Here is a 26,233-nt window from a genome sequence, read left to right as displayed (position 1 = left end):
GGATGTGAAAACCATAGTGTAGTGTGTATTGCTTTGTATCTGCAGCAGACACACACGGCTTGATTCTGCTATAAGAAGTAAATTCTGAACTTTAGAGCAGTTGCTGCAGTATAAAATTAGTGTAAGAAAAGGTATGATTTTATGACTTTATCACCAATGTCTGAAAGGTGATTATACTTGCATGTGATCACAATGGAGTTACTCAAGATTTTTAGGGTACATCTACACAGCATGGCTATTTCATGATACTGTAAGGATCTCGAAATAGCTACCCCGCGTCTACACAAGCTGCCTTTTATTTTGAAATATTTTTCAATATAATGGGTGCACTATTTTGCCATCCCGGTAAACCTCCTTGCACGAGGGATAAGGAATGGCTCGAAATAGCGTGGTATTTCAAAATTTGGTGCTGTGTAGACGTGCCAAATTTCAAAATAGCCTATTTCCAAATAGATTCAAAATAAAATATGCAATTTGCCTAGTACAAATTACATATCTTATTTTGAGTTTAGGGTGTTGTGTAGACACACCCTAAGATCAGAATGTGTCCTGCTCCCCACAATATTCATTTTTTTAAAATGAACAATATATCAATTGTTCTTTACTGCTACTGTTGTTTTGTTTGCACTACTGAGCTAACATCAGAGTCTAGTTTTTTTTATAGCTGGTTGTAGTTAATTAAAAACATGGGTGATCAAAATTATGCTTACATGCTGTAAATAACATTAATAGGGCAGGTCTTTAGTTTTTGGACAAAGGCATACATTGTCTGAAAATTTCCTTTAAACTGCTGAGTTCGTAAAAGTAAAAACCTCTTTGGAACCATAACTACTGCTGGCAATAGCACAAAAGTTCATGTTTAGTGTATTGATTTTATAGGCATGTGCTCACACCTCCCTGTGGGAAATAGTCACATTCCACAGAAAAAAGAACATGGGATGTCAAACAAGATGATTTCTGAAGTGATTCCATATTATTAAATGTTTGATGCTTATTAGGGATGAGTGAAGTATTCAGTATTTTGGATTCTGACTATGACCTTTGACATCAATATTTCCAGGAAAATTAGGGGAATGAAAGAAGACAAAAATAAGGGGTTTGAAAGAGTAAAAATAAGTAAAGTAAGAAACATTTTATGTTCACAAAATAAAAACATCACTCACGCATGAAATTAAATGCATTAATTCTTCATATAATTGTATGATTTTGAACCAGCATAAGTTTCAGTATTATCTAATCTGTATGTTCAAAAATGATGAGTGAAATCTACCAAAATAATGGGATTATTAAAATAATGATTTTGTAAAAAAAAGTGGTATCTTTATTTGCCTTTTTTGAGTCCTTAGACTTCATCTTTTCAAGCTTTTCTCTGCAACCATGAAGACTAGAACCTTTCAGTGTTTTTCCCCCAAATGAAAGCTGAGATTCTCATGTAATCACATGACTTAAGAAAGACATCAAATATTGCAATACTTGTGATATAATCACAAGTTGGCAACACATAATATTATGTGGCCTTTACTAATAACAAAGAGTGGCTGCATTTCCTGGTATAATGCACAAAGATGTTATTATTGCTATTGCTATTAATTGTTTCTTTCTTTTATTACAGTAATCACTGATATAGCATTATAAATTAACATGGTACGTATGAACAGAATAAATAATATTCTCTGCCTCAAAGAGTTTATAATCTAATTGTCCCTTTTTTGCATTCATTGTTGTACAGCTGTCCAGATCTCTCTGAAAGTTTGAATGCATGTCCATGAAAGCTAGTGTTAGCCCATTTGAGCCATAAGCAGGAATGTTTCCCCTCCCCAACACATAATAAAAAAGCAAATAGGGGGACTGCCTTGAGATGTTTGGAGCCCTAAGCAATGGTTTAATCTGTTTACACCTAGTACCAACTCTGTACCCGTGAAGCACTATTCAAATCCTAATTAAGAACACCTCCAGAGTGAGTGCATAGCATATATGAAGTTGGCAAACACATCCTTTTAGGAATATTTTGTCTGTAGCATTTTGTGTTAAACTTGGAAGTTTTAACTGTTCTTCATTGTCATACTGTAGCTGTAATGATGGAACCGCAGATTATAGGTCCATTAGGCCCAGTTCTATTCTGATTTTTGTGCACGGAACCACATCCATACTCCCTATATTCTGGTGTTGTGCAGAGACCCCCAGCTGAACAGCTTTGAAGTTGCTCTGATCTCTGCACTGGTCCTCTGTGAGTTCTGAGAGAACAGCAAAAGCATAATACTTCCTGGCAATGCCCTGGACACGGTCCCAATCTGCCTTGTGCCTCAGAGGTGGGTATGGAGCTCAGACTGAGCCCTTTTGCCAGGTCTCCAACAGCTGGGGAAGCCCACGGCACAGGAAATATTCTATGTTATGGACTTCTGGTTCTGTGTCCCTGTTCAGCCTCTCCCATTTTTTCAAGCATTTGTATAATAGAGATTCAAACTGCTGGGCATAACTCCAGCTACACCTCCAAGGGAAGTTTCATTAAAGACAAGAACATGAAGTTTATCATGCATCACTTAATTATGTAGGACTTGTTATGGGCAAACAAAACTAGAAATACACCATTCTTAAAAAGCAAAGCAAACCTTCCCCTCCTCCCCCTTGCCCTCTCCACAGTCCTTCTGACTATCTGTGGAGAAGTGTCCACATTTTTACCATTATTGTATGAAATGGGGCAAAACCAGCACCATCTTGGGCAGTGAAATGGACAAAACAGCTGGTCACAAAGTGGCAAGACAACCACTGAAGCCTTACTTCTCAGAGCTAGGGTCAGTGGAAACCTTTTCCCTCACACACAGATCTGACATTTTTCTCCCCAGCTGCCAAGGATGACTCCACTAACTGGTCATTCTCATTCTCTTGAGCATGATTCCTCAAGCACAAACAGACCAAGAGTATGACAATTCCCTTTTGCCCTACAGCTCAGTGGAGGAGAGTTACATTCACTGTAGCATTTTAATTGATATTTTAATTATTTAAAATAATCTGTCTCCTCAGGTGTGCTTTGGCCAGCTGGAGGCAAGAGACAATAACAACACAGACCATACAGTACAGGAGATAGGCTGGGAATGCAAAAGAAAGAGGAACTAATATGAGTACAGTATTTGGAGTTTCCTATTCATTTTGATGAAAGGTCGCAGTATTGCATGTGTGCCAGCATGTGGTTCTGTGAAAGGCTATAAGTCAACTGCATTTCCATGCCTACTTATAAAGGATTCCAAAATGGTGTCTCTTAGCTGCAAGCAGGAACTGCAAGGTTCTTCTGGGCCCTCCAGGAGAAACTTAAAACATCTGGGAAATATTTCCCTAATGTAGGTGAGTGCTCTCATTCTGTTGTATAGGGCAGTACAGGAGAATGCCTGTGTTCTGCAATGTATCTCCAGTAGCTGGTTGCTCTTACTCTGTTTCCATTGTAGGTATTATTGAAAGCATTTTGTATAATTGAAATGCCTTTCTGGGTTAGTCCCTTAGTTTCCCCCTCATTGGGCTTTCTCTTCCTTAGTGAAAGGGTAGCCGAGGCACATACAACTACAGTTTAGTCTCACACTTACGTCTGCAAAGTTTGGGGTACTTACTTCACTTCGGTTATGAAGAACTATTTACATTGAAACTCGTGACTCATAAAATTAAGTTTATAGATGATTTTAGTCAGGCTAAATAACAGTTCCCAGAGGATTTGAAGTTTCTGTCACTTATTATTCTTGTGTTCCTCATTTTGGGTCTTTAATCACATTTGAGCCCCAAAAGGATGAAATGCATGGATAGACTTAAAAATAAAATTATAATTTTTCCTCAACTTGTGTCTGCAGTGCATGATTTTTAAGTAATTTATAGAGAGACACTAGCCATCTAATGTAGCTACCTTTTGTGGTGTAGTGTAAGTTCCTTGCTGGTTGCTATGCTTGGACTGTGGGTGACCCCCATGGGCAGCTGTCTGTAAGCACGGCCCAGCAGGGGGTGCCTTACTACCCCAGGGCAGTGGCTAAAGCCAGTTCTACAAGTTAAGGGAAGAGGCTGAATAAAGGAACTGGGAGGTTGGGGGAAGAATCAGTCTTGGGCTGGAATCATGGAGGAACCAGTCTAGGGAGAGGGCTGGGATCCAGGGGCCTAGGGACCCCATTTTAAGGGGTCTGAGGTATCCTGGTCCAGACTCCTGTAAATACATCACGTCTATGCTGTGCTGTATCCTGGAGAAGCAATAAAACCCTTCTATTTTACCAGCTGATGGAGTCTGTTCTTGCTGCTATGGGGGTGCAGGAACGGGGGAACCCCGACTGTGTTGTCACACCCTTGAAACACAAATAAGGATCAGAGGGCATATCTGAGACATGCATGAAAACAAATTGGGTTATTTGGTGGTCATTTAGACCATGAACTTTCAAAACATAAAATCTTGCATTTCATTGTTCTGGTTGACGTTTTGGTTGGGAGGACCTGATACAGATACAAGACTGATAAATTATTGCTATGGCAGGTGTCACCAGTGATAAAGCAAATATTTGCTCTGGGGCGAGAGGCTATGTGGTGTTAGTTTGGGGTTTTGCAAGATTCTGGATAGGGAGAACCATATAAATAGCAGGGCAGTTTGCTCTCTCCTTTAGTTCTTGGTTGGACACAATTCTTGAAGCAGAGTTGCCCTATGGGAATGAGGCATTAGGCGTGAGCTGAGATTATTAGGGGAGGACCCATACTGTTTGGGACCACCTCTGTTCCATATATATGAAACAAGTTACACTTAAAATATAACCAATCTCCATGTCCCTGATTTCTTCTCCAGGAGGAAGCTGACTGAAAGTCCTAGATGTTAGTGAGAAGGTCAGTTTTATATTACCATTACTTACAATTTTACTAGTTCCAGTATGGATTTGACCAGCGAGGAGTTTGAGACAGCAAACACACTAATACTTTGGCCAATCCTCAGACTGTAATGAATGCTCAGCAGGAACTGCTTTCTGTGTTTCTTAGCCAACACAACCCACAGAGCTCAGAATTCAGCCCTGTTCATCTCCACTCATTTGTAAGTGTTTTTATTCAAGCACTCCTGGCAGGAACCTATGACCACATAGGAGGCTTTGTTCCATGTGGTGACTGACCATGCTTTTGTCACACATTTCAAGGGAAGCTGATAAGAGGGTTGGTTACCTTTGTCCCTTGCTTGCTTTGATGCATCCTGAAACTGCTATGGAGTACAAAAAATTGGCAATTTATAACTTATTTTTTATCTGTTTGCTGCTCCCCTGCTGTGTCTTGCCTTATTATTGGATCTTATTATTATTTATTTAGTATGATTTTAGCAACTTCTTCCATAAAATGTAAATGTGAGGAACTGGGACAGCATTTTATCATCAAAAAGGCATCAGAGCCCCAGAATCAGTGCTTTAGCCAAGTTTTTTAATGTGCAAAAGTAACACTTTACATATCCTGGTATTGGGGGGCTTGAGGAAGGAGGGAAAAATGTGCTTCTATTATCATAGCATGTGATATTTTGTCAAACTTATCTGAAAAGCGTATTCAAATTGCTAAATTGAGCAAATGTGTGAGAGATCGTAAGAAAGTGCTTTTACACTGATTTGTTAAGAAAGAAACAATATGAAAGTGAGCCAGGTGGTTTTAATTTCAGTTGTAGAGTGGTGATGTGATTCAAACTGGAAGAGAATGAGATGGAGGCAAGTTATAGTCAGAATAAGGGTTGTAGACTCTGACTATGGTTTTATTCAAAACATGATATTCTGGGTGATGATTGTAGTTCTGTGAATTTATTGTATAGCATTCTGCAGGTGGTTCAGATTAAACTGATCTGTAGCTATGCCACTATGTCATGACAAATGGCACTCCCAGTGTTATGACCCCACATGGACACTGCTGTTACAAAAGTGTATTCAGGTGGAGCTTTGCTGTTGGCTTTGTACATATTTCACATTCTGGTGATTTAAACATCAGAGAATGGGACAGGGATAGTGAGGATTTTCTCATTACAGGTAATAGCAATGAGCATTGCACAAAGTACAGTGTGTAAATATATTAGGAGACTTTAAAAGGTAGTATAGGTTTTATGGATTCCCTTCATTTATTTACATTAAATTTTCATGTGGCCTTCATTGCTACTAGATTCAGAAGTAGATTCTAATCACTTGTTGGGAGCATTTGCAGGGTTTCTAAACACACCTACATTCCAAGATCTAACATTTCGATAGTATCATTCAGGACAGTTGCGGCTTCCACATCTCATCTGTGTATTTTGAAAAAGGAAATCACTCATGCTAAGTCTCACATGCCTAGCCTTTTAATACTTAAAAACTATCCCACGTACTAATGTATGTTCTAAATCAGTATCTTCTAAGTCATCCTGGAAGCAGAAAAAAATGCAGAGTATTTATCCTTTTTTTTTTTCTTTCCCAATTAATCTTTTCCATTACCTTATTTGTGTAAACACGGGCGTGTTTGTCAGGTGTATGAGTGAAAAAACTTTGGGCACCTGTAATGAAGAACCATTAAGTGTACAAAGCTACCAGTCACGTGAGCAGCAAAATGACTGAGATAAGATGTGTCTTATTGCATGTAACTTATGGTTTACACATTTAAACCAATACCAGTATATGTGGTGATTAAAATGGAAATAACTTTAATTTTGGTGGCTCATCCATTTTTGTATGTGTAAAGTAGAGATGGACCAAAGCCAGAACACCACAGCCATCTCTAATTTCCCCCTGCTCAATCCCCCCCAAAATCTTTCAACAACATAATTTTATGGTATGGATAAAATTGGGTCCAAACCACCCTCGGCGATGTAGATAAAAACAGAGTACAAAACTAAATCATCCTGACCTGGATTGACCATTTATAGTGATGAAATGTAACTTTTCAAAAGCTGAAGAAGGCTTAAAAAGTTAGAAGGTAGCAGAATTACACCTTCATTTTTCCTTTTGACAGAGTGACAGAGTGACAGAGTTGGAAAATGTTTGAAGTTGGAGAAAAAAGAGCAAGGGAGGGGGAAAAAAGGGAAAAGTGTGCATGGGGGGGATTATATCCAACCATGGAGTTATTCATTTTAGTTCACTCGGTGAGGGAAAAAGGGGAGGAGAAAATTTTAAATGTTTTTAAACAAGTATATTGTTTAATCTACTATTTGAAATCTGAGAAATCTTGATTTTTGTTTCTACATTTTGACCATACTTAGACAAAAGTAAAGCATTTTATCTCCAAGGCTTTCTGCCAGAACTTAGGTAGTCTGAATAATGTGCACATTTCTGAACAACCAATGGTTTCATTTTGCACTCAATAACCTTCTTGCTCTTTTCAGTGGAAGCTTATGGTGCTGGTTAGCCTAATGGGCAGCAGTTACTCCTATTAGTCATGACAGAGGGCCCAATTCAAACTTATTGTAAATACAAGCAGCTTCATTGACTTGGATGGATTTGCTCCCATTTATGCTAGAACCGTTTTGACATGTAATTGCATTATTGTGAGGGAGATAAAGGCAGCTTTCTTTTCTCCTGCCGTAATCATCTTCTTACTATATATATATTTTAGAAATGTCTGTCTCCTTCGTTCAAGAATTGGTAAGAGCTAGGACCACCAAATTTGGTATGCAGCTTCCTCTTACCATAACTTAAAGCAAGGTCAGGGTTTGGTTGTGTGAGAATAATGGGATGTTCATGGAATTTGATTTTCTCATAAAATGGAAAGGAAGGGGTCTAGCAGGAGGGAGCTATACTGCAGAATGACCACAGGGGGCAGCAAATGGGCCAGAGATGGAACTGGGACACCTATAAACCCATTGGGCTGGGAGGAGTGGAGAAAGGGACAGCTATCAATCATATGTTACAGAGAGTTTGTCTGTTTGTCTGCATGTCTGTCTGCCCCCAGCTGGGGGACATGCACCTCTCCCTCTGGTGTGCCTGTTGCAGCTGCGGTGGCCATGGACAAGTGTGTCTCACCTGGCCTGAAGCTTCTGCAGTGAGAAAGGGCTGAGATTGTCTTTTCTCCCTGGGTCAGCCTGCATATTTCCAGCCCTACCTTATTCCTTTTATTCCTAGCCCCACCTAAGCAATGATTTCAATAAAGGAAAACAAAACTTATTTGAGTTGAGGACCTGAGTAACACCTGGTAATCTTCCTGTACCCAGTAAGTCCCAAATAGCAAAGCCATTCTGGGTAGCCAACAGCTTGATGCACCTAAGCTTCCTTTGCTCAGAGCCAGCTTGATGTTTCTTTCTGTGGGTTTTCTGCTTATAGTCGCAATGCCCTGAGGGCCTTATCAAGATCGGGGTTCCACTGATGAGTACCTATATGTGGGGCTGCTCTGAATGTAAATGAGACAGAAAATGAATGTCTTGAAGTGATAATAGTAGAGAGGAATGTTATCCAGAACAATGACTATTTTGGGTAGAATTAGTTTTCATGTTTTAACCGCAGTGTTTTAAGAAAAGAACAGTAGAATTCAGTGTTCCTGCAAGGTCCACATAATTCATTGGGAATAATGCACTATGAATGTGTTCCAACAAACGTGTGTGTGTGTGTGTGTGTGTGTTTTCTTCAGTCTAATTGTAGAGATGAGACTATAGGACGGAAACACTATTCTTTTTATAAGCATATTATTTAGTTTCTTCTGTAAGATTAAGAAATCAGTGGTTGTAATCAACTATTCTGACTTTTCCAGAAGCAATCAGTGCCACTCTAGGTCCTCAGTGTGTGGGGGAGAAGGGGGGAGAGGAGCAAAAAAAGAAGCAAGAAACTTCTTGTAGTTCTTAGCCCTCCTGAAAGCGCATACACCAAAAGGCTATGAAGCTCCACATAAGAGTTGCTCTGATCATAGGCTAGTAGAGGGGCTGTGCAGCCATGTTTGTCTGTGCATGTTGGCATGCACAAAACTGGGCTCAGTCTGGTGAGGAAGATCATTTCCTGCAGATCACATTTCTGCAAGGCCTGCATAGTTCACTGGTGATAATATACCATGAATGTGTTCCAAGGAACATGCCTCCTTGTGTGCGTTTTTGTTTCTTCAGCCTAACTGTAGAGATGACAATCAAATCTGTTTTTGCTGGCTTAACTCCTTGATATATTACAAGTGGATTCTTGCAGACTTTGCAGAAATACATTATGGACTATATTACTGTCCTGAGAGTGAATGGAGATCTGGAGGAAGAGGGTGACTGAGAGGCTACAGAGTCCCAGAACTCTTGCTCAGAGGCTGCTTTGTGCCAGGCCACATTACTGTGAGCTTGCCCTGAACCCCAAGCTCTTCCTGAATGGGCTGACAGGGAAGCCAGTGATGGGGAAGCTGAAGTGAGGGATGAAGTACAAGGGCTACCTGGTGTCTGTCAATGGCAATCTGAACATGCAGCTTGCAAACACAGAAGAATACATAAACAGTGCATTGTTTGGACACCTTGGTGAAGTTCTGATAAGGTGCAATAATGCCCTGTACATCAGAGGAGTAGTAGAAGAAGATGGGGGAAATGAGCGAATAAGATTGTATATTTGTGAAAAATAAATGTATGGGTTTTTTTTTTCAATTTTTAAAAAGGATTACGGTTAAGGGCAAGGCGTGGAGTATGTCTTTGCAGTGGCTCTTGTTTTGGCTTTGGAATTTGGTTTGCACTCCATTTCTGGTATAGTTAATTCACATTTCTCAGCCCCCAAAAGTGCTTTCTGTGTGAACATGTTTTTAAATGCTCAGTCCTGGGGTTTGTCTCTCATAACTGTGTTAATATCTAGTTGCGCTAGTTTGTCAGGTCTTATACTCTGGGAAGCACCTTCACATCTGGTCTCCTCTGTCCCTGTTTCAAGTTGAGTAATTGATATATCCTAACTTCATACTCTCTTGTCTCCCTCTCCCACTGCAGCCCATTTGGCACCCAGTTCACAGAAATGCTCCTCTGCTTTTGCAGTGTTTCCTCCAAACTGATTTGGTGCCCTGTTTTAGAAATGTTAACAGGCTGCTTGAGAGCAAGACCAGAGCAGAATGCTGAGTGAGAATGTCAGCAGCACCTAGCTGAAGTAATCAGTGGGTGAATGGAGCCTTGGGTCTGTACTGTGCTTGTGAGCCCACAAGGCCTTGTTCACCTGAGTTGGAATCAATGCCAAACTGCTCATTGTAGCTCTGTCTCTCTTGCTGGAGCATTTTGCAAAGTTCTCCCCTCCCCTCTGACCTCTTCCTCTCCACACATCCCTCCCTCCCCCCACTCCATTTACAAAACTTAACTTTAGTATTTGGGAACTCTGGTCTGCTGCCACTTTTTTTTAATTTGTCTTTTATTAAAGTTCAAGACTGGATCACCTGAGAGCTTTCAGCATCACTTTTTTTTTTTTAAAGGATTCCTTTATCTTGGTTTGCCATATGGTTTTGGTTTAAGCACGAAATGGAGATCGATAGACAGCTGGTGATGTTTTGAAATAGCACGTGTTCTGGGACAGAAAAACCTAGAAGACATTGATTCCCTGCAGAAAGGTTCTTTACATACAGCTGCAGGGAATTAGTTGTAAAACTTGGGAAAAATTAAGCCAGTATACTGACCTCATTAGGTCATTTTAATTCATTTCTTGTGTCTGACTGTAGAAAAAGCTGAACAATGACAGAGGAGATTGTGCACTTAAACAAGTGACATAAATAAGAGCAATTAAAATAAGAGTAGTATTCACTTCATAGCTGGAACTGGTGGAACTGGCCCTAAATTACCATCTCTACCTCTAAAGCTAGATGACCTGAACAAGGTTTAAAATGCAAATAATTACACAGTAAATACATTGTAAAAAAGCATATTGTCTGAAAAGATGATTGGTTCGCATTTTACAATCTGTGCTGAAGCCAAAAATGTAGCTTCTAAAAAGCTATGGAGAAATTAAAACTGCAGAATGAACAAAAACATTTCAATATTGTCCCTGGTTTATAACCCAATCTTGTTACAGGTGAAAGCGAACCATGTACGCTCAAAAGAAAGCAACTAATTTCTTTCAGAGCCTGGGGATTACAATTGTATAGCTCAAATACCTGTGTGCATTGTGTCAGTTTCAAGGTAATTGCAACTCTGTGGTCTATCCCAGAAATCCCCAGCCAGCTCTCCAGCAAACAGTTGTCTCTTAGCAGGGACTTTTTTTTCTGGCTCCCTTCTGATCAGGGGTTTTTAGGCCATGCTATCACATTATTTACACTGTAATATCCACAGCAAACCAATATTAACCGATGGCCATGTTCTCGGCAAGAACATATTGCCAGCAGTTACCACACAACTCCGATCAAGCACGTTCATTCTTAAGGTAAAAGTATTTACAGAGAAAAACGTAATAAAACCAATAAGCAGGCTTAAACATACCAGGAATCAGACATCAGTCTTCTGGCAGCCCTCATAGGCAAAGGACTGTCCAATGCCTCTGTAGGATTGTGTCCCCTCAATCAAAATTTCATCTCTGTTTGCTAGAGCAGAAAGAAGGCCCTGTATCTGTTCAAACTCATTCTTTTATACTAATAGCCCTTTTGTTTTTCCTATTCTTTAAAAGATTAGGAAACGCAGAAAAAAAACAACTCTCACTTTTTTTTCGGCCATCATTTTACCACAAAAATAAATCATTTTACCTCAACCATCCCATCGCCCATGTCATAACCTGTATTGCCGTACAAACCGGTTGCGCCTTCAGGTACCTGATATTAAGCACAAGTTTTAATTCCTGATGTCTAGACCCATATTTCATTTCTCTCAAATACAATAAAAGTTGCTTTTACCTCCTCCTGCTCTTCTGCCTCTGCACCGGGTGCCGGTGTGCTTATTTGCCCCTCAGCCGCCATCAACTGATTTTTCCTTATCGCTCCCCCTGGCCCGCGTCTCAGGTGCCATGTCCTCATATACGTTTTCTTCTTCTTCCTTGGGGACCATCACCTCGTATGCATTCTCTTCTGCTTTCTCTGGACCCGCTACCTCGTGTGTGTTCTCTCCTTCTTCTACAGCGCTTACTATAAAAACATAACATTTGTATACCGCTCAAGTAATTGTCCACATTTTGCTATGAAGTCATACAAATCAGCTTACCATTGTCTTCAGTTCTTCATCTGCCATAGGGGTCATTGGTTTTCCCCCCCACTGCTCTTCTTCTTTTTCATGGGCATTGATGCTCCCCACTTTTTTGGCTCTCTCTCTTCAGGATACAAAAAGTTTATTTGAGACAGTGGGGTAGCCCTCAGGGAGCCCCAAAAGCACTCAGTTTCCTTGTCATCTGTAAGAGCCTTGAGACCGGCCATAGGGTTGTATCAGAGACTGGCCATAGGGCTGTATCGCCTGTCCTTAAAACCACACATTGCAAAAAAAGCCAACTTTTATACATGAAGACAAATGGCCAACAGGTGGCTTTTTTCAAATAAACCAATTTCTGAAATGGAGAACACCGCTTGGTCTCTCATTGGTCACCACTAAATTCGATTGGATGCGACTAAAGGGCGGAGCTGAAAATCTATTGGACGCTCCTATAGGGAAGAGTGGTACCGAGGGCTCTCCATCTTGCCTCCTACCATTCCCTCTTCCGATTGCTGCTGGGGAAGGATGCCTGGTGGGAGCCCCATTGGACACCTTGTGCAGGTTTTTCATCAGCTTCTCTCTCTCTCTTATTCCATTTCCCCCTTTTCTCCTGTTTCTTTTATTTCTCTGGTCTAGTTTTGCTCTGTTTTTCTCTCTTTTTAGCCTACCACTTTTATTCCTTTCCCCTCCTTTTTTCTCCCCCCCCTCCAATTTCTCTCTTATTCCATTTCCCCCTTTTCTTCTATTTCTTTTATTTCTTTGGTGCTAGGTTTTTCTTCAGCTTCACGCTTATTCCATTTTTCTCTACCCTTTTCTTTTCTTTTTAGATGGATAAGCCACCGGCCTCCAGTTTCCCTGACCTGAAAAGTGCATGTCCAACATGGTGCCAGCCCGCCATCTTGGAAGCCACGTGGTGGAGGGCCCCTGGGGGGTTAGGGGGCATCATGGGAAGGGAACAGGATTAGGAGGCGGCTGGGGGCAGGGGAAAGGGACAGGGCACCTATCAAAATTGCATGGTGATAAAAGCTATCAAGCTTATACTACTTACAAGCAAGGTAGCTGAGAGTTACAAAGATTACAAAGTTGCAGCTTACAGTAAGTTTCTGAGAGTTGCAAGGTTTGACAAAGATCACGAGTTGTAGTTTAAAACCTTAGACCTTACAGTTTAGTGTAGTTTCAGAAAATGCATCTGTATAAATCAAGTAAGCTCAGGCGGAGACTTTTTTATGCAACACAAATGTTTTAACATAAATAGTCTTGTGTGTCCAATTCAGCCAACATGTAGCTACATTGAATTCAGCGGAGTTATGCTTGTGATGAGTTTGGCCTCAGTTTGGCCTGTTATAAAATGTTGATCTTGCTGATAAAGTTAGGAAGGACAGTTTATACATCCTAGAAAGATTCCATAAATGCCAGTGACTCGAAAATATTTTGCAACTTGCCTGCCACATTAAGCAGCATTATCACTGTGTTTGAAATTGCATTGCTGGATTTTAGGACTCTCTTTGTCTCCTTCCTGTTGAATTTCTGCTTTGGAAAGTAAACCAGTGAATTTGCGCTATTGAAAAGCCAGTTTATCTTGTTTTAACCAAGTTCAGATGAAAGCAAAGCACTATAGGTTCCAGATCTTCATTTCTCGCCTTCTGTTTTTGTAGAAGCAGTGAACGAATTGCCTTGGAATGGCGGAGAGAGGGTGCCAGTTTCAATGAGAGCCCAGTGACCAAACAAATACGGCTGAACCAGGGGGATCTAAAGTGCACTGTCTCTTATCACATCCATTTGAATATCTCGATCTCAATCTTAACTTGTGTAGATGGTACCATTCAGTTGCCTGGGATGGCTATTGGGATGCCACTCTAGTCTAACAATACATACAATAGATTTTAAAAGAAAAACTAAAGGCATCCACTCCTACTTCCGGCATACCGATTGGTGGAAAGGACATCATGGATATGTCTACATAGTAGCGTTATTTTGGAATTAAAAAATGCTCATCTACACAGCAAGTCATTATTTTGAAATAATGTCAAACTGAAAAACTTCTTACTCTGACTCCTATTACCCTCATTTTATGAGGAGTAAGGGAAGTCGAAGGAAGAGTTCACAAAGATGTCTTCTGGTGCAATTTTACAATGCCACAGAATTGTAACATAGAACCAGACCCATTTAGGGCCCAATTTAGAGACTATGTAAGCTTCAGAGTGTGATGGGCTTCATTTGTTGTGGGATCTTCAAACGCCATCTTCTTTTACCCCGTTTTTCTTTCTTGTATAGTATCACTCTCTGTGTGTGTGTGTGTGTGTGTGTGTGTGTGTGTGTGTGTGTGTGTGTGTTCTATATAAACTGAATTTAAAGCTTTAGTGGTGAGCTACAGGCCTCCAGTCAGAGAACGGGTTATTGGTCCAATTCCTCTTGAGTCAATGCATGCTACACTTGGAGCCCTACACTCTGGAATAGGTCAGAAGTAGATGGCTTAACCCAAGGCCATAACAAGTCCCAACATAAATCCGACCATTTTGAAGCCCCATTAGGACTATGTGAAGCAGTCATGTGGACAGTGCTTTGTTAGCAAGCTTTGATATAAGGATTTTGCTGTGCAAACTAACAAATTTTGGTTTTTGCCTCTTAAACCCTTTTTTGTGTAGTCTTTATTTTCTGAGCTTGAGTTGTACTACAGAGGCAAAAAGGGGCACTGGTGTAGAACAACTGTAAATGATTCCACCATAGAACAGACTTGGGGAATCTGAAATTTACATATGGTTTGCAGTTCCCCTCTGGCAAGATCTGGAATCACACCTTCCACCCTTGCTCTGTGTAGTTTTAAAAGTCAACTGTGCATGTTGAAAAATGCAGCACATTTCACAAAACCAAAAAAACTTTCACTTGGTCAGTCCAACAAGCTATAAATGAATATTTCTTTCGGTTGACTAAAAAGCTGGCACCTTTTGAAGCCAGCCAGATGGGAAAGTGATGATTAACAAATCAACACAGTTAGTAATGAAAGACTAATACACGTCACTTTTCCAATGGGAAGTGCAGGTGATGCATTATCAGAAAAGCAAAACAGTCCTTGTAGAAAGGAGCATATCTGTCTGTCTCTCGTTCCAGATTTCTGCTCCCCGTGTGTCCTTTGGCTTCAATGCCAGTTTTAAGACCCTTTTAACGTCTTCTCACTTCCTTATTATCTTTTATCTATTATCTATATCTATCTATTATCTATATTATCTTTTGGGTGTGAATGTCTTGTGTTTTGATAATGGTACCAACCAAAAATGGGTGCACGTCAAGAGAGAGACTGAAACAGATTTTCAGGACTTTGTATAGTAATCCTAGAACTTTGAGGAGAGACCTACAATCAATTAAAGTCACTCCAAGAAGTAAGCTGGAAACTTTGTTTTGATGTTTGCATTAGGTAAAATGTTTTGAACTATTTAAGGTCAGATACATGTTCCAGGGCTGGTAAATCAGGCATATATTGAGAGTGTTCAAGGGTTCCCCGTTTTCACATTAAAGGTATTTGGGTTAAAAAGCTCATTGGAAGCTTTGGCAGGATTTCTGTGAACTGTCCATTGGCTGTGTCCTGAAACACACACAACCCAGATTGACCTGTACGAAAAGTGAGGATTTTGGATGGTTGGTTGGTTGTTTTTGCTCCGTATGTTTTGCTTTTTTGTGTTGCAAGAGGCAAGTCTGAGGGCCAAGCCTGTTGAATCCTCATCTCACCATGCTGAGTTACCCTTTTGTCTTCTCTGGCATGAAGGAAAATTTAAGGGCTGTTTTTAACTTCTGAAAGGTAAACAATGTGAAACTTGTTCTCTTCTGCTCATGGAATACATTGCATTAGTAGAGTGATATTTTGTTCTAAAAGACACCAGCTTGATAATCAACTTGATAATTCCATCTTTTATGCCAACTGTACTAGTCTTTGCTTTTGTTATGCATCCACACATTTCCAACTGAATTTGTCTCTGGCATGTCTTCCTGGATATCCCACCTCAAAAATTGATGGGATGAAAATTAAGCTCCATATTTTCACTCCTCTCATGAAAATTCCACTATGCTCTCCTTGTCTGTATTGATAATCTCATGCTCTATTCAGAACCTTTCTTTCCCTCTCTCTTACTTTCAGGCTGTTGCCAAACCTTCTAACGTTTCTAAACTTCATCTGTTTCACTCCATGCCTATCACCACAATGTCTGTCTGTACTCCAGTCCTCTCTTGCTTTGGGTGCTGTGATTTGTAATTTGCCATGGCATGCCTGACACATCATTGCCTATGCGTCAGCCAAGGTCATCTTCCTCACCTATTGCTCTATCACAGTCACTCCTCTTCTTCAATCTCTTCCATGACTACTGCTTGGATTCTATGTCACATTTAGGATCCTTGTTTTCAGCTGCAACCCTGTCTGTGTACCAGTCTGTTTCAAAGCACATCTTTATTCTCCTCTCTTGCTTCTCCCTTCTGCATTTCATTTGCTCTACTGACAGCTCTTACTTAATCCCTCCTTTTTGTTTTATGTTCTTCTGCTCAGCTTATTGCCTTCTGCCACACTGTCCCATTTCCTTGGGACTGTAGCAAGATTCTCTCCTCTTGCAACAACTTCCTTATAGCATACTTCTTACAGTTACAGTGCGGATCCAAAGTGCTGCTATTTATTTTAAAAATAAAATATATCCTGCATGGCAATGTAATGATTCCCTGTTCTTATTGCCGAATACTTTTAATGTGGTGTTATCTATTTTGTTGTCTTACCCTGTAAATGCCTTATCTTAGGGCCCCTGTCTACTCTGTTCTGTAAACTCAGGTATTTTGTACTCAGCAAATAAAAATTATAATAATGCTAAATACCGAGCACTCCACAGTGCCTCACAATTTCCATTGTGGGTGAAGTGAACTCTACAAAGTAGTGCTACATCTAAGCCAATATGACATCCATTTTCCTCTAAAATTTAATCACACATCTTAAATATTACTTGTAAAGTAGAATAAAATCTAGTTTTATGTTGGAACCAAAATGCTGATTTGACTGAAGTTTCCCATTTTTCTTAGTTTAATTTTTCTAATTTAGGATGACTAGTTTTGGTTACTCGCCATCCTTGTTTGGAAACATATTTTGTTGCACAGTTTTACCTTTACTTCCCTTTTTTACAAAACAGTTCCATGCATAGTTGTCAATACAGTACACAGTTGTCAGTTTCTTTTTTGCTCCAGGTACATACATGTAGATTACTTTGCAGTTACCTCAAATCTTTCTCCTCCTTCATAGGTGCTGGCTACAGTCTATATATGCTCTTCTACACTAAGATGCAAATTACTCTCTATCAGTACAGAGGTGTGGTCACTGCAGTAGGTAACTCTTCAGATTCCATCCTACTTTTTCTCGTGTTGGCTTAGTTACTTCATCTCCCTAGAGGCGGTAGCTATGTTTGTGGGGAGAAACTCTCCCACTGACATAGCACTATCTACATGAGGGAATTAAGGTCGGTATAACTGCATTGCTTAGGAGTATGGATTTTTTCACACACTTGAGTATCGTAGTTATTTTGAAGTAAACATATAGTATAGAACTGGTCTAAATGTTTAATTGAAGCTCATCCATTTGACAATTTGATTTACACAAATTGTAAATATTTAGAGTGTCTAGAATACTATTAGAAATGAGCAGCTGTTTACAGGATAAAATGCAGGAAACAAGATTGAAACCCAGAAAATTTAACACCAAAGTCTTAAGCACCTAAAAATATCAAGCTAATGGGATGAGTCCTTGTATACATCTCCTCTTCACGTGTGAGGAGGGAACAATTAGCAAAGACTTTTTTGTCTTCTGAAGTTCCCCAATGCTTCTATCTGGTGGCCATGAGTGCTTTTTTATTCGGCAGGGGGTGACAAAGATTACATTGACTGTGGCAAATTAGTTTTTCAGGAGAGAAGCGTTGCTAAGTATGACTCTGGGGCTTTGCCTTTGTCAACAACACAGAATTATCTCTGCATACAGTATGGCTACACCGTGCCTGACCCAAGGCTGAATCAACAGGAATCTTTTCATTTGGGTAGCAGGTTTAAAACTAATAAAAGAAAGTTCTTCTTCACACAGCGTGTAGTCAACCTGTGGAACTCCTTGCCAGAGTAGACTGTGAAGGCTAGGACTATAACAGAGTTTAAAGAGATAATTTAATGGAGGTTAGGTCCATAAAAGGCTATTAGCCAGGGGATAGAAATGGTGTCCCTGGCCTCTGTTTCTCAGAGGCTGGAGAAGGATGGCAGGAGACAAATCGCTTGATCATTGTCTTCGGTCCACCCTCTCTGGGGCATCTGGTGCTGGCCACTGTCGGCAGACAGGCTACTAGGCTAGATGGACCTTTGGTCTGACCCAGTACGGCCGTTCTTATGTTCATTTACCTCAGTGAGTTTGAATCCCATAAAAATCCTGTGTTCTGGTTTACTCACCTGGCACTCACCTTTTCTCTTATAGTAGCTTTTATCTATAAGCCTCTTGCCCCTAATTAGAAAAGAAAATCTTGCTCCAGTTTGATATCTGATTTAAAAAAAAATTAATACTTGAACCTGTTAAAATGATACATTTCAAATATACATTATGATTTTTATTTGTCCATAATCTGATTTTTAAAATACACACTGATCTTGTAGTTTGTCCAGAATCAGTGCCACCTTTTTAAGTGCCACATGGACACGTCACCAGTGACTAGTAAACATGTGGCAGAAAGATGATAAGTTTTATGCACCAAAGAACGTAAAATCCACATGATGGAGAAATCCGCTTCCCCTCCTCTTTTAGATCTGCGCTACCAAACCAATATGGTGCTGGCTGATAACTTGGTGCTACTAAAATTTATTTCTCCAACAAAATCAATTGAGTGAACCTAATGCAACATACCAAATATTTGAAAACAAAGTAAAATAATTGCATATGTTACAGTCTATCCGTCTATTAAAGCCTTGTGTTGCTACTTCATCAGTTCATTGTTTCATTAGGTATGCCTAATACTTTTTGAAACAGTATTTCATGCTAACAGGACAGAGTACTACATCACTACACACTATGGGAAAATAAAACAATTATAGGTTGTAATCTGTGCCCTGTATTACTGATGAGCCATTACCTCTCAGTGTGACTCAGGGAAGTTGTTCTGTAACAGAAGACCTACTATCTTGTAATGGAGAGTTAACTCCTACCTTCTGCATCAGATGTACCATTCCCTAAGGGTATGTCTACACTACAGTGCTAATTCGAACTAACTTAGTTCGAATTAGTTAATTCGAACTAAGCTAATTCGAACTAACGCATCTAGAACTAAAAACTAGTTCGAATTAGCATTTTGCTAATTCGAACTAGCGCGTCCACATTAAGTGGACCCTGAAGAGGGGTTAAGGATGGCTGGAAGCAGTGCTGGCAGGGCATCAGAGGAGGACTTAGAGCATGGAGATGCTGTCTCAGGCTAGCCGGAGGCTGTGCTTAAAGGATCCCGACCCTCACCCTGGACAGACAGTTCTCAGGGGTGCCCCGCTTGCAAAGCAGTCCTGGCTTGGAGTGCCCTGAGTGCCCACACTGGGCACATCACAGCACTCGGCCATCAGCCCGGCTGCACTTGCCGCAGGCTGCCATCTGGGGAGAGGGAGTAATTGGGGGGCTGCAGAAGAGCTTCCACCCCCAGAAGCCCACAGAGCCAGCCCAGTCCTCCCCATCGGGGGCTCGTGCCCCATTCCTCCCTCACCTCCTTCCACTTACTCTTCCCTAGCCCCTCTTCTTGATGTACAAAATAAAGATAACGTGTCTTCCAAAATGGAATCTGTCTTTATTGAACAAAACTGGGGGAGACTGGGAAAAGGAGGTGGGAGAGGGGAAGAGAGAGGCTGGGAGAGGGGAGGGCAACTAAAATGATCAGGGGTTGGGAACAGGTCCCATATGAAGAGAGGCTAAAGAGACTGGGACTTTTCAGCTTAGAAAAGAGGAGACGGAGGGGGGACAGGATAAAGGTCTCTAAAAGCAGGAGTTGGGTGGAGAGGGTGCATTCAGAAAAGTTCTTCATTAGTTCCCATAAAGAAGGACTAGAGGACACCAAAGGAAAGGAATGGGTAGCAGGCTTCAAACTAGTAAGAGAAAGTTGTTTGTCACAAAGCAAAGAGTCAACCTGTGGAACTCCTTGCTGCAGGAGGCTGTGAAGGCTAGAACTGGAACAGAGTTTAAAGGGAAGTGAGATCAAGTCATGGAGGTTGGGTCCATGGAGTGCTATTAGCCAGGGGGTAGGAGTGGTGTCCCTGCCCAAGGTTTGTGGAAGGCTGGAGAGGGATGGCATGAGACAAATGGCTTGCTCACTGTCTTCGGTCCATCCCCTCCAGGGTCCCTAGGGTTGGCCGCTGTCGGCAGACAGGCTACTGGGCTAGATGGACCTTTGGTCTGACCCAGGACGGCCATTGTAAGCTCAGGGCTCAGGGTCGGGGGTCTCAGTGGACCCCCTTGATTCTCTTGCACACCTGCTCCTGGGTGGCCAGGCTGGCAGCTATCCTGCCCAAGCCGGCCACTTTCCTGTGCCTAGTGCGGAGATCGTGGACGAGGTCCACGATGTCCGCACTAGCCCAGGTGGGTGCCCGCCTCTTGCGGTCCCGGGCAAGCTCCCGGGAGCCGCCAGCCTGATCCCGGGAAGAGGGGGAGGGCTGGGGGGCATAGGGTGGGTGGCTTGATCTGTGCCAGGTGCAGGGTCTGCTGACTGGGTGCTGGCAGGCTTGCACCTGGCACGGGAACCGTAGCCAGCCCGTGCCCCTTTAAGAGGTCTGGGGCCGGGAGGGGGCAGTAGAGTTTCCCTGGTGTTGGCCAGAGTGGCCACCAGGGAAAGCTGGGGAGGGCTAGCCTCCCACTAGTTTGAATTAAGGGTCTACACACCCCTTAATTCGAATTAGCTAGTTCGAACTAGGCTTAATCCTCGTGGAATGAGGATTACCTAGTTCGAACTAAGCGCTCCGTTAGTTCGAATTAAATTCGAACTAACGGAGCGCTATTGTAGCGCCTATGAAAGTTAGTTCGAACTAATATTCATTAGTTCGAACTAACTTTGTAGTGTAGACATACCCTCTGTGAGTGTAGATTTTTCTCACTTTTTTTTCTTTCAAAGAAAGTGGAAATGTGTCACAGGTTGTTGTGGCATGAATATTGCATGTAATACTGAAGAAAAGTACACTTCTGCCTCCTGCTCAAGATTTCATGCTTTGTAAACCCTTATAGGGAGTGACCAAAATTTCTTATTCTGAAGCATAGCAAAATGCAATGTGAGTTGTTGTTGTTAATTGTTAATAAAAGCAGCAATATCAGTATGCCAACAGCAGGGAGCACATGTGCATTTTTAAAATGGGTAAATCGAAGGCTTAAAAAAAAGCTTTAGTGAGGCCAATTTGAGTTGAAAACTCCATCCACAGATGTAGCCAATTAGCAGGTTCCTCCACTCACAATACATTATCTGGTAAATATTTCTCCATCTTAGGGATGTGATGGGAGAAGTGCTAGAGTACGTAGACATAAAACTGTAAATCAAAGGATGGTTCTTCCTTTCTTTCTAAAGGGAAACAAACAATAGTCAGATCCTCAGCTGATATAATTGGTGAAGTCCATTGATTTCTGTGGAGCATTATGCTGATTCACACCAGTTGAGAAGCTGGCCAAGGATTTTCCATGTTGAAGCAAGCATTTGGAAGTTTTGCCACTGTGTTCCAGGGGAGCAGTAGTGTCCCCTTGATAATTTCTGCCAGCTGTGGATGCAAGGACCACAATAAAATTGAGATTCACAGAAGTAGCCAACTCTCTTTCACTAGTAGATAATGTCTCAAAAGAAGACTGCAATGAATGATTTGTCTGGGTTTAGAGGAGTCTTCAAATGTAGCAGGAGCAGCACTGTTGCTTTTGCCATTTCCATTCCAGCTTGGTAAATATCTCCATAAATAACATTCATGGAGCCTTTATTCTCAAAATACTTTTTCAATTATAAAATGATTGTTGACACGTATCTGACAACTGTTGGCAGCTTATCTGCAATGGGAACCAGCCAGTTCCCGAGATGAAGTCAAAGGTGCTCTTGAAGTAGGTGAATGAAAATTGTGAGCCAGAACAAATGGTTGAATGAAAGGCTCAGCATCACTGGAAATGTTGACTCGTGTAACTGGAGAGAGCCCAAATATCAAACAGAGGCCTTTAAATATATGAATCGACTTGGATCAACTACTTCAAAGTATTTGAAATCCTTACCTTAGGTAGTAGGACTCCCATCTTGTGGTTATGCTCCTTCCCAGACACATAGGATCACACACTGTGCTTATGACAGAGTAAAGCCATTATCCAAGGATTTCAAAATACTTTTCAAAAGTATTAGCATTTTCCTTTTGCAGAGACAATGAGGCATAGAGAGGTTAAGTGACTATTCCAAGATCATGGTGAGACAGTGACAGAGTGGGATTAGTTCACCTCCAGATACTGATGATTCTCATTTTAATCAAAGCATTGCTGGAGGGGTGTGTTTTGTTTTGTTTTAAACCAGAGCTCCATTGGGGTGTTCAATAAAATGACACTCTCTTTAAATGTGCAGCAGCAATGATCCAAGGCCAATGTTTAAAACAACAATCTCCTAGAGATTTTTCATGCTTTCATTTTTGGGTGCCCAACTGGAGACACCTTATCAGGGCCTGATTTTTCAGAAGGTGTTGATCACCCAACTCTTTAGTATCATGGCAACTTTAAGGTATAGGAAGTCAGGCACTCAAAATAATAAGAGAAGCTCAAAAAGGATGCTGAGTTGCTTTCCATAGCCTGTTGTCACAGACTATTTTATGAATCAACTCTTGTCATATCAGTAAATTAAAGTACTAGAATGACCAAACAGCAGCTTATTTGAAGAATGAAAGTAAAATGGAAAGGGAGAAGCTCCTTGGTCCGGAGGTGGAGAGTTGAAAGAGATGCTGCCTATTGGCCTCCGAGAATAAGGGTTGCTGATACAGAGTGCGTGCACTTACAAGATTTGCAGCATTGTTTATCATTGACTTGATACGTCAGCAGGCCCTTTAGTGAAGCGTGGCAGGCTGTAACTAAATCCAAGTTCAAGCACACAGTGTAAAAGAATAATTGATATTCAGCTGAAATGAAAAACGCCTTTGGGAATCCAACATCTGGGTTGGAAAGGGTCCTTGCAGGCCACCCTCTGTGGGATGGTGTAGGAGAGGAAAACAGGAAGTTTTATTCATCTTGCTTTTCTCAGTGGTCCAAGTTACCATCTCCAGCTGTTTACATCAACTTTGTTTTCTGAAGGAATGACCTGTGTAGAGAATCATAAGTCACAATATTTTTTTTTAAAGCAGCCCTTCTCTGAAACCTGTGTTGTGCTCTTTTTAATTCCTGCATAGTCTTCCTTGGTCTTTTCTTCTTCTCCCAAAACAAACATCTTACTCAGCTTCCTTCCAGTCTGAAAGAAAGCAGAAGAAAGCAACAAAAAGAAAGAAAGATTGAGGGGAAGTAGGTTTGTTTATGTCCAAGAAATGTGAATATGTAATACCAGACCTTGAGATTCTGCCAGATGTGACAAATGAGAACTCACTAGTGCAACATCTGTTGGCCAGCAGTGAAATTGCAGCAGATGTGTGAGGATTTTTTTTCCATTAGCCTAAAATTAACAACCTTTTGCGGACAATGGAATATAACATTCCCAGATAAACACAGTCTGCAGCGTTTATCCTTATTACATGAGACCATACATTCATTGCCTACATAAAAATATTTAATACCACTTAGATTTTCATATGCAGAAACTGGGTTGCTTTCTGTACTTGCTTTCTTTGCTCTGGGACAGGTAAAGGCTGGAGCCAGAAACTGCTGGACAACCTGGGGATTTACTAGGAACCTAGCTGGGTTTGTGCAGGCACCCTCTGGCCTGCTTTAACCCTTTCCCTTGTTACAGTGGGTCAGCCATCTCTCTACATTGGTAACATTGTTCAGATTGCCTGATGCTGTTGTAGTTGCTTATGGCTTTGTCCAAGTCTAACCTTTTTGGCTGAAATTTGCCATGCTGGGTGCTTGCATCAGGCTAAATAATTTTTGATAAACTTCAGCTAGGACCAATCCTACCATTTTCCAAAGATGAAGCTGGGGAAAGTATGTTTAACCCACGTACATTTGGAGATCTTTCTTTGAAAAGCACTACACCCCCAGTGCTTTGTTACAGAAATGTGTAATCTGGTAGGGTTGGCAGCCTTGGGCCAAGTCTATGCTACGGGAGAAAGTCGACCTAAGATATGCCACTCCAATTACATGAATAGTGCAGCGGGAGTTGACGTACCTTAGGTTGAATTTCTGCAGAGTCCCCTCAGAGGAATTCCACATGGGAAGTGGATAGGAGAGATTCCCTTATTCCTCATGACCTGGTGGAGTACCGGAGTTGTTTGGGGTGAGATCAGCACCTGATTTAGCGGGTCCTTACTAGACTCACTAAATCAAACCCTGGAAGATCAATTTCCACAGGATCGAGCTCTCGGTAAGTGGAGAGAAGCCCTTAGTGTAACAGACATGCCCTTGACGTCATGAAAAACCACCCCGATTTGGCCAAGCAATAAGCCTCTGAAAAACTGTAGTTTGCGAATGTCTCAAGAGCAGAAGGTCAAAGTGGGCTGGTACAGCAAATTTGTAAGAAAGTGGCCGACTATACTGGCTGGTACACAGCTGCCATTAAAGTGCTGCCATCCCAGCACCTGAAGGACTGTCCTAGTGGGGCTGAAAACAGGGGAGGGATAGTTGCCTTCAGGCTCAGCGATTTAAGAGCACAGTGCTCCTGGCTGCCACCACTGCCACTGGGGGGAAAATTACCCCTCTCACGCATTGGCAGCTTTGTGCTTAGCAACTTCTCCCTCTCTCTCCCAGCATGTAAGCTGATCAGCTCTGGGAGGGTCGTCTTCCCTGCGGGGTCAGTGGGTGGCCACTCGAACCACTCCAGAGAAGGAGCAGGGTGCAGATGCTGCTCTTGTCTTCTTCCCCCCCCCCCCCCCCCCGTTCCTGCTGCCTGCACCAGCTGGAGCTCTCCCTGCCCTACCCAGCCACTGCCTGCCTGCTGAGGCCTCAGCTGCTGGACCTGCTCCCCCTGGATGACACTCCTGTTCACCACCACCACCAGCTGCTGCTGCTGCCTGAGGGAGGAGCAGGGGCCTGCCAGCCTGCCCCTTCTCTCCCCCCCCCCCCCACTCCAGAGGAAGAAGACTCCACCAGCACCCACCACCCAGAGGCCTTCCCCAACTGGCTGTCACCTGCTGCTGCTGCTGCTGCTGCTGCTGCTGCTGCTGCTGTACCACCTACACCCCGCCAAGGGGGAAAAGAAGAGAACCACCATTTGGACTGTGGAGGGGGTTTGTTTTCTGGAACTGAGCTTTTTCACCTGCTCCTGGGGTGGTGGTGGACTGAGTTGCTAAGAGCAGAGCCCTCCCCCCAGTCCAGTGCCCCCCAACACCACCACCCCCACAACCCCCTCCATCAACTCCCTTGCACCATCTGGACTCACCCCTTGGCAGGGCTAGCTACTCTCCCCCCCCCCCCCCCTTACCATCTGGAACTGTTCTGCTGCAGCAGTGGGAGAGAACTGAGCCCCCACAAGCACTTGTGGGTGTGTTTCCCCCCCCTTGGATTTGGCCCCCCCCCCCCAGCAGTGTTTGTCTGAGGGGCCCCTTTGCCCCTGTTTTCCCCCACCAGAGTAGCTTGCCCACCCCGCCCTGTTAACCAGTTCTGTTCGCCCCCTCTTCCCCCCCTGAGTTTGCTGACCTGACCTGCCCAGCCCCAGTTTGTTTGTCGCCTGCCCTGGCTGGGCTTAGCTTGATGTAGTGTGTGTCCTGCCTCCCGGCCCTTGCTTTGCCTTGCCCTGCCTTGCTTACCCAGCTCTATCCCTTCCCCCAGCCTCCAGTAGTCCTCTGTTTCTACCCAGAGTACCTGGTCCCCACCCCGAGCACTAGTACCCCTTCTCTTCCCCCCTTTTTAGTTAGCCCCCCCCTGCACATTATATCCCCCCTTGATGGCCCCATAGTCCCCCTTTGTAGCCCAGTGCAGCTGGAGGAGCCAGCCCCTGCCCTGCACCCATTACTTTGCCCCCTACCCACCCTGCCCTCCACCCTGGGGAGGCCAGTATCCACTATCAGCCCTCTCCAGTTGGGCTGTAGGGACCCTGCCCTCCGCCA

The sequence above is a fragment of the Pelodiscus sinensis genome, chromosome 5, assembly GCF_049634645.1.
Source record: "Pelodiscus sinensis isolate JC-2024 chromosome 5, ASM4963464v1, whole genome shotgun sequence".
NCBI lineage: Eukaryota > Metazoa > Chordata > Testudines > Trionychidae > Pelodiscus > Pelodiscus sinensis.
The sequence above is the reverse complement of the archived record's forward strand: the minus strand, read 5'-3'. Positions refer to the sequence as shown.